The sequence below is a fragment of the Prunus mume genome, linkage group LG2, assembly GCF_029339155.1.
Source record: "Prunus mume cultivar Tortuosa linkage group LG2, ASM2933915v1, whole genome shotgun sequence".
Taxonomy (NCBI): Eukaryota; Viridiplantae; Streptophyta; class Magnoliopsida; order Rosales; family Rosaceae; genus Prunus; species Prunus mume.
Genome location: NC_142699.1, coordinates 43509710 through 43517407, shown reverse-complemented (window position 1 = coordinate 43517407; position 7698 = coordinate 43509710). Strand labels below are relative to the sequence as shown.

Here is a 7698-nt window from a genome sequence, read left to right as displayed (position 1 = left end):
TCAATAAATATATAAATATCGAAATAAAATAACAAATTTTTTAAAAGAGTAAACAATAATTAAAAATTAAAGTAAACTATTATAGGAACTTGTACCTAGTTTTAAAATTGAAAAAATTGAATCTCACCAGCAACATGGCTTTTTTTGGCTGACATGAACTTAAAAAGTAATAATTTTTTTTCTCTATTGTTTAAATTAATTAAAAAAATTTAAAACCAGATAAATACAAAAATAAACAACAAAAAATTAAAAAAAGTAACCCCAAAACAAACAGACCCAGCATTACCCCTAAAACAAAGAACAACATTACCCATCCCCACCTCACCAACCCCGCATAACCTCCCTCACCCCCATCTACAACCTCGCAACATCCCCTCTCTTCGCCTCCACCCACCGTCACCTCACCACTCTCAGCCACTCTTACCATGACTGGCACCCTCTCTCTCTCCCCCCCAAATCCACGATAATTATCACCCAAAAGCTATGAAAATGAAAACCTATGAATGGGTCTCTCTCTCTCTCTCTCTCTCTCTCTCTCTCTCTCTCTCGTCTGTGTACACCAACTCAAATATGATATGGGGTTGTTTTTGTTGGGTATGGCTTCTATTTGAATCGGGTTAGTCTGATTTGCGGGGCTCCTTTAGGCTTGAAGTTGCTACTTTATGCAAGAGATCAAAGGGGTTGGGGAAGGGGAGCTGGGTTGAGGATGGAGGAGGCTGAGATGGGGGAGGCTGAGATGTGGGTTGGAGTAGTGAGAGAGGCTGAGATATGGGTTGAAGTCGTGAGATGGGGAATGAGTTTGGTAATTGTATATGGATGGTTTTACCCCGCAATTTAACAATAAAATTAACCGAATTTGACCGTAGGACCATCTTGATACAAAATGAAGAGTTAAAGGACGCTTCAAATGAAAATTTTAGTTGGTGAACCAAAATGATACTGGAGCAATAGTTGGGAGACCATTTCAGTCATTAGCCCAAATATTTATTAAGAATCCAAAATGCTTTTTGGAAAAGCACTCAAAAGTGCTTTTTAAGGAAGTGCTTCTCTAGTTTTCACTCTTATGCACTTTCAAGATTTTCTACCAATCGCTTTAAGAAGCGCTTTTGGATGTTAAAAAGTGTTTTTAGTCATTCTCGAAGCAATATTAAACAAAAGTAAATAAATAAATAAAATTTACTATTATAGTTGATAAAGTGACTTCTTTTAAATAATAAATAAGAAAGGTTCTAGAGGTGCTATGTGTCACGACCCAGCCCGTTGGATTGATCATGCTAGACCTTTTAGCCCACATGTCCAGATTCGTTGTACAGTAGTTGGTAGACTACGGTTGGTGACAGTAGTTGGTAGATGCCGGTAGGTGACATTGTATCTTAGCCACCTATTGTGGTGGTAGGTGGGATAAGAACAGTATATAAGGGGGATGTCACATTGTGTATCCTCAACTCACAACTTGTAAGGCATTTGAGTAGCAATACAAACAGATATTCTCCCAAACTTTCTTTAGCATTCTTTTGCGTTCTTACTCTTGCGATTGTTCTTGCCTTGGCTCTATCTTGTGTTGTAGGAAGGAGGCTGACTTAGCTTGTTCAAGAGGCGATCAAGTCGAAGGCCGTACGGAAGGAAGACTCAGAAAAGTCATCTCGTGACGGTTGGTATCAGAGCGAAAGCTCAAATCATTCGAAGAAGCATGTCGAAGAGCGGATCCGATGTGGAGACTGATCTATCCAAGGTCAATATGGATCGCGGGGGCAAATCAAAGAGGGAACGATCTAGAGATGTTGTAGCCATGATGGAGAAGCGGCTTTCTAAGATGGAGAATGCTGTGGTCGAGTTCGATCAGTGACTCGAGGAGGACGTCTTTATGAAGAGTGGTTTCGAAGCTGTGGTGGATGAGCTTCAAGGCCAATTCCAAGGAGCTCTCAACTCCACGCTAGACAACATGCGGCTACATGTCCAAACCAAGCTGGATCACTTCTTAGCGGAGCTTACTTCGCTTCGTGAGGAGGTGAAGGATGTGAAGGGAGATTGGGCTTTGTGCAAGAAGCTGTCTTGAATAAGACCCGGACTCCGAAGGAACCCAAGGTGTTAGATTCTTTCAAGCCCAAATCCTATAATGGGAAGAGGGAGGCGAAGGAGCTAGACACATTTTTATGGAATATTTAGAGGTATTTCAAGTATCTGAAGCTCGAGGATGATAAGCCCAAGATCAACACAGCAACGTTGTTTCTCACCGACAATGCTCTCATATGGTGGCGTTGTCGATCCATGAAGATCGAACAAGGTATGTTTACACTTGAGACTTGGGATGAATTTAAGAAGGATATTATGTTGCATTTCTATTCAGAGAATGCCAAGTATGGGGCAAATGAGAAGCTGAGATGGTTGAAGCAAACTGGGAACGTGAATGACTATGTCGCCATGTTCACCAACCTATTGTTCGAGGTGCCTAGGATGAAGGATGAAGACAAGCTCATGTACTTCATGAGTGGCCTACAGAATTGGGCCAAGCTGGAGTTACAAAGGAGACACGTCCAAACCTTGTCAGAGGCAATTGCTACAGCTGAGTCTCTTGTTGAGTTCAAGAGGAATGATCAAGACAACTCCAAGTTCAAAGGAAAGAAAAGTGGCAGTGGATCCGGTGGGGGAGACAACGAGCTGAAAGAGCGTAGCAAGCTTGGAGACAAGTCTGATGGTCACAAGTCATCCAATAAGAAGAATGACAAAGGTGACAAGGAGAAAGACAAGTCGAAGCTAGCTTGTTACTTGTGCGATGGAGCGCACATGATGTGGGATTGTCCGCAAAACAAAGCTCTGAATGCTATGAACCAAGAAAAGGAAGAGGAGGCCGATAGGGAAGTAAGAATGGGGGCCATTCACCGCTTCAATGCCATACAGGCCAAAGTCGCTCAACCACAGGTTCAAGCTAAAGGAGTGATGTTCGTTGACGTCATGGTGAATGGCAAGACAACCCGTTGCCTAGTGGATACAGGTGCCTCGCACAACTTTATGTCTGTGCAGGAAGCAAAGAGACTTGTGTGTCGAGCCTCGAAGGAAGCAGGCAGTATGAAGACGGTGAATTCAACTGCCAAACCGATTAATAGAGTAGCTCGTGGTGTGGAGCTACACATTGCCACTTGGAAGGGAGTAGCTGACTTCTCCGTGATCCCAATGGATGAGTATGATGTCGTGCTAGGAATGGAGTTCATGAACAAGGTAAAGGCATTCCTCATTCCATTTTACAATACTATGTGCATTGCACAGGGTGGAGCAATGTCATGCATGGTGCCAGTGGTGAGGCAACAAGGTGAGTCAAAGCTCTTGTCAGCCATGCAATTTTCCAAGTCTTGGAAAAAGGGCGAACCGACGTTCCTTGCAACTATGAAGATGGATATAGTTCAGAATGAAGTCCAACCCGTCCCAAAAGCTATGGAGGCAGTCCTTAAGGTGTTTGCAAAGGTCATGCCCAAGGAGTTGCCCAAAACCTTACTGCCTAGGAGGAAGGTGCATCATGCCTTCGATGAGTTGAAGAGGGCACTTATGGAGGAACCAATGCTGAGACTACCCGATTTTAGCAAACCTTTTGCGGTATACACTGATGCATCAAATTCTGTTATTGGTAGTGTACTCATGTAGGATGGACACCCATTGGCTTTGAAGAGTCGGAAGCTCAATGACAAGGAGCAAAGGATACGAGAGGGCTTGTTGCATGATCCCCAAGCCAAAAGTTTGTTAGAGCTTGTCAAAGATAGGAAGACAATAAGATTTTGTCTCGATGGTGTTCTTTATGCAACAAGGAAGAGGATCTATGTTCCAAGGTGGGACAATCTGAGGCACTATGTGAGTGACCACCAGCGAGATTGGGCAAAGTTGTTAGATGTTGCTCAGTTCTCATACAACTTGCAGCGGTCGGAGTCAACAGGGTCAAGTCCTTTTGAGTTAGCAACGGACAACCTATGACACCGAACACAGTGGTGCCGAGCTACACGGGGAGTAGCCCAGCTGCATACAAGATGGCCAAGGAGTGGCAGGTGACTAATGAGCTGGCTCGGGCTCAATTGGAGAAGGCAACTCGGAAGATGAAGAAATGGGCGGACAAGCATAAGCAAGATGTTGTGTTCCAACCAGGTGATATGGTCTTTGTGAAGCTTAACCCCTCTCAACACAAGTCCACTAGAAAGTTACACAAGGCATTGTTGAGGAGATATGAGGGCCCCTTTCCTATCATCCGATCAGTGGGAAGAGCTGTTTACCGTGTGGAACTACCACCTCGATTGAAGATTCATCCGGTGTTCCACGTGAGCAATCTCAAGTCTACCATGCCGACCTCGAGGAGCCAAGTCATGAAGAGTCTCAACGAGCTCCACCTTTAATGGTGACTTCATTTGACAAAGAGGTTAAGTGCATCATGGCCAAGCGAGAGGTGCAATGCAAGGGTGTACCAAGGTACTTTGAGTACTTTATCAAATGGAAGGGCCTGCCAGAGTCCGAAGGCAACTGGGAGAAAGAAGAGTCTTTGTGGAAATACAAAGACATCATCGAAGCATTCGAACGAGAAGGATCTATTGCAGCGACGAGGACGACACCGGATTAGGTGGGGGAGAATGTCACAACCCGCATGTTCAAGGCCCAGCCCGTTGGATTGATCATGCTAGATGTAACATCCCATATTGACCAACGGAGAGGGGGTGATGTACCTTATATATATATGCCTGCCTCCATCTAGCACTAGGCCTTTTGGGAGCTCATTGGCTTTGGAGTCATGGGAACTCCAAAGTTAAGCGAGTTGGGGGCTAGAGCAATCCCAGGATGTGTGACCCATTGGGAAGTTGCTCATGAGCTCCTAAAAACAAAACTGTAAAGGCAGAGAGGGGGCCCAAAGCGAACAATATCGTGTTACGGTGGAGCCAATCCCGGGATGTGACAATTTAGTATTAGAGCCACTTTGTCGTGTGGTGCGAGTGTGCCGACGAGGAGGTCGGGCCCCTAAGGGGGGTGGATTGTAACATCCCACATCGACCAACGGAGAGGGGGTGATGTACCTTATATGTACATGCCCGCCTCCATCTAGCACGAGGCTTTTTGGGAGCTCATTGGCTTTGGAGTCATGAGAACTCCAAAGTTAAGCGAGTTGGGGGCTAAAGCAATCTCAGGATGGGTGACCCACTGGGAAGTTGCTCATGAGCTCCCAAAAACAAAACTGTGAGGGCAGAGAGGGGGGCCCAAAGTGAACAATATCGTGTTACGGTGGAGCTGATCCCGGGATGTGACACTAGACTTCTTAGCCCACATGTCTAGATTCGTTGTACAATAGTTGGTAGACTACGGTTGGTGACAGTAGTTGGTAGATGCCAGTAGGTGACATTGTATCTTAGCCACCTACTGTGGTGGTAGGTGGGATAGGAGCAGTATATAAGGGGGATGTCACATTGTGTATCCTCACCTCACAACTTGTAAAGCATTTGAGTAGCAATACAAGCAGATATTCTCCCAAACTTTCTTTAGCATTCTTTTGCATTCTTGCTCTTGCGATTGTTCTTGGCTTGGTTCGATCTTGTGTTGTAGGAAGGAGGCTGACTTAGCATGTTCGAGAGGCAATCAAGTCTAAGGCCGCACGGAAGAAAGATTCCAAAAAAGTCATCCTGTGACATATGGTTATTAAGCTCGATTTAGAGAAAGCATATGATCTGCTGGACTGGAATTTTATTTGAATTTGCCTTGCTCAATTTGGTTTTAGTCCTCTTCGGTGTGACATAATTATGAACTGTATTACTAGCACTTTTTTTTTATTTTTTTTAATAATGTTAAATGGTTCCCCCTTGGTCATTTCAATACCTCTAGGGTGATTACGCATGGAGGTCATTTATCCTCTTATATCTTCATTCTCTGTATGGAACCTTTTATATGACATTATAATGCTCTAGCCACTTTGTCAAAGTCACATGTAGGACTACTTTTGTCTCCTGTAGGTTTTCGTATTTCTAACCTTGTCTTTGCTAATGGTTGCCTTATTTTTGCCAGGACTACTCCTACAGCTGCTAGGAATTTAAATTGTTTACTGGAACTTTTCTCTGCCTCTAGCCATGAATCAATTTACATAAATCTACTGTCTATTTTTCTGCTAATGTTCCCACTCAAGAGAGAACTTGCATTAGTAATTTGCTTAAAATCCAACACATAACCACTTTAGGCCGTTATCTAGGTACCCACAACATTGTTTTTTCAGAAAGATCCTGAAAATGCTAAGCTTATGATAGAAAGAATTTAGAGTAAGTTTGCAAGTTGGAAAGCTCAAACTCTCCCTAGAGCTGGTAGGCTTACGTTAATTAAGGCTAGTGTCTCTGGTATACCCAACCATACTCTTTCCTGCTTTAAGTGTCCTAAGGAAGTCACTAAGAAAATGTCCTCTTGTTGTCGTCGTTTTTCCTGGAGTAATGGCACTAAGATTCCCTTAGTTTCTTGAAAGTCTTGGAAGGATATCTGCCTCCCCAAGGAGATGGGTGGTTTGGGGGTACGATCGGCTACTCTTTTTAATAAGGTAGCTCTAGCCAAATTAGGATGAATTTGCTTAACTCATACTACCAATTGATGGGCTTAAATTGTTTCTCGCAATTGTATTTGAGAAGAGACAATTTTCTTACAATTACGAAAAAAGCTTCCCACTCGTACCCTTGGAAGGCTATATTTTAGACTTGAGAACCATTCTCCATAAAGGTTTGCGTTGGATGGTTGGGAATGGCCATTCCATCTCTTTCTGGAATGCACATTGGGTCTTTCCCTTTCCTTTAACTGATTTGATTCCTGATATGCAAAGAATTGGCTTAAATCATAATGCTTTAGTTTATGATTTTATTGATAATCAAGTCTAGAATCATGAGAAGCTTCTCGAAGTGATTGATAAAGATATTTTGAAAAGTATTATTAGTATTCCCCTTCCCTTTTCCCATTTAACTGATCAGTTAGTTTGGGGATCTAACCATAATGAAAAAATCTCTATGTTTACAATGTTCAGTTGCAGGAAGCTATGATTTATCCTCAAGCTCTGACTTTGAAGAAAATGTGAAGGCTTTCTATGGCCCCTAAAGTGAAAATATTTTCATGTCTTCTTATTAGAAAAAGACTCCAAGTTCGAAGTCATTTACACAAGTTTCTGCTCCACATTAACCCAGAATGCCCATTTTGCATCAGACCATAAAGTCCAGATGCCAATGATATATATTTTTCTTTCGCGGCATTTTTAGCGCTTCTTTTTCCCCGTGAAAATTTTGCTTAGTGTTTTTGTAACAACCTGGGATCGGCTCTGCCGTAGCACGATTGTCCACTTTAGGCCCCCCTCACTGCCCTCACGGTTTTGTTTTCGGAAACTCACGAGCAACTTCCCAATGGGTCACCCATCCCGGGATTGCTCTTACCTAACTCGCTTAACTTCGAGTTTCCATGACTCGAAGCCGATGAGCTCCCAAAAGGCCTTGTGCTAGATGGAGGCGGGCGTGTACATATAAGGCACATCACCCCCTCTCCATTAGTCGATCTGGGGTGTTACAATCCACCCCCTTTAGGGGCCCTACGTCATCGTTGGCACACTCACACCACACAGCAGAGTGGCTCTGATACCAAATTGTCACATCCCGGGATCGGCTCAGCCGTAGCACAATATTGTCCTCTTTGGGCCCCCTCACTGCCCTCACGATTTTGTTT

At 43.6% G+C, this 7698-nt stretch overlaps 1 pseudogene; it reads left to right on the top strand.

Moving 5' to 3' along the window:
• The first annotated feature begins 1690 nt into the window (after positions 1 to 1690).
• LOC148920456 (uncharacterized) lies at positions 1691 to 4594 on the top strand (annotated as a pseudogene).
• Positions 4595 to 7698: the final 3104 nt, after the last annotated feature.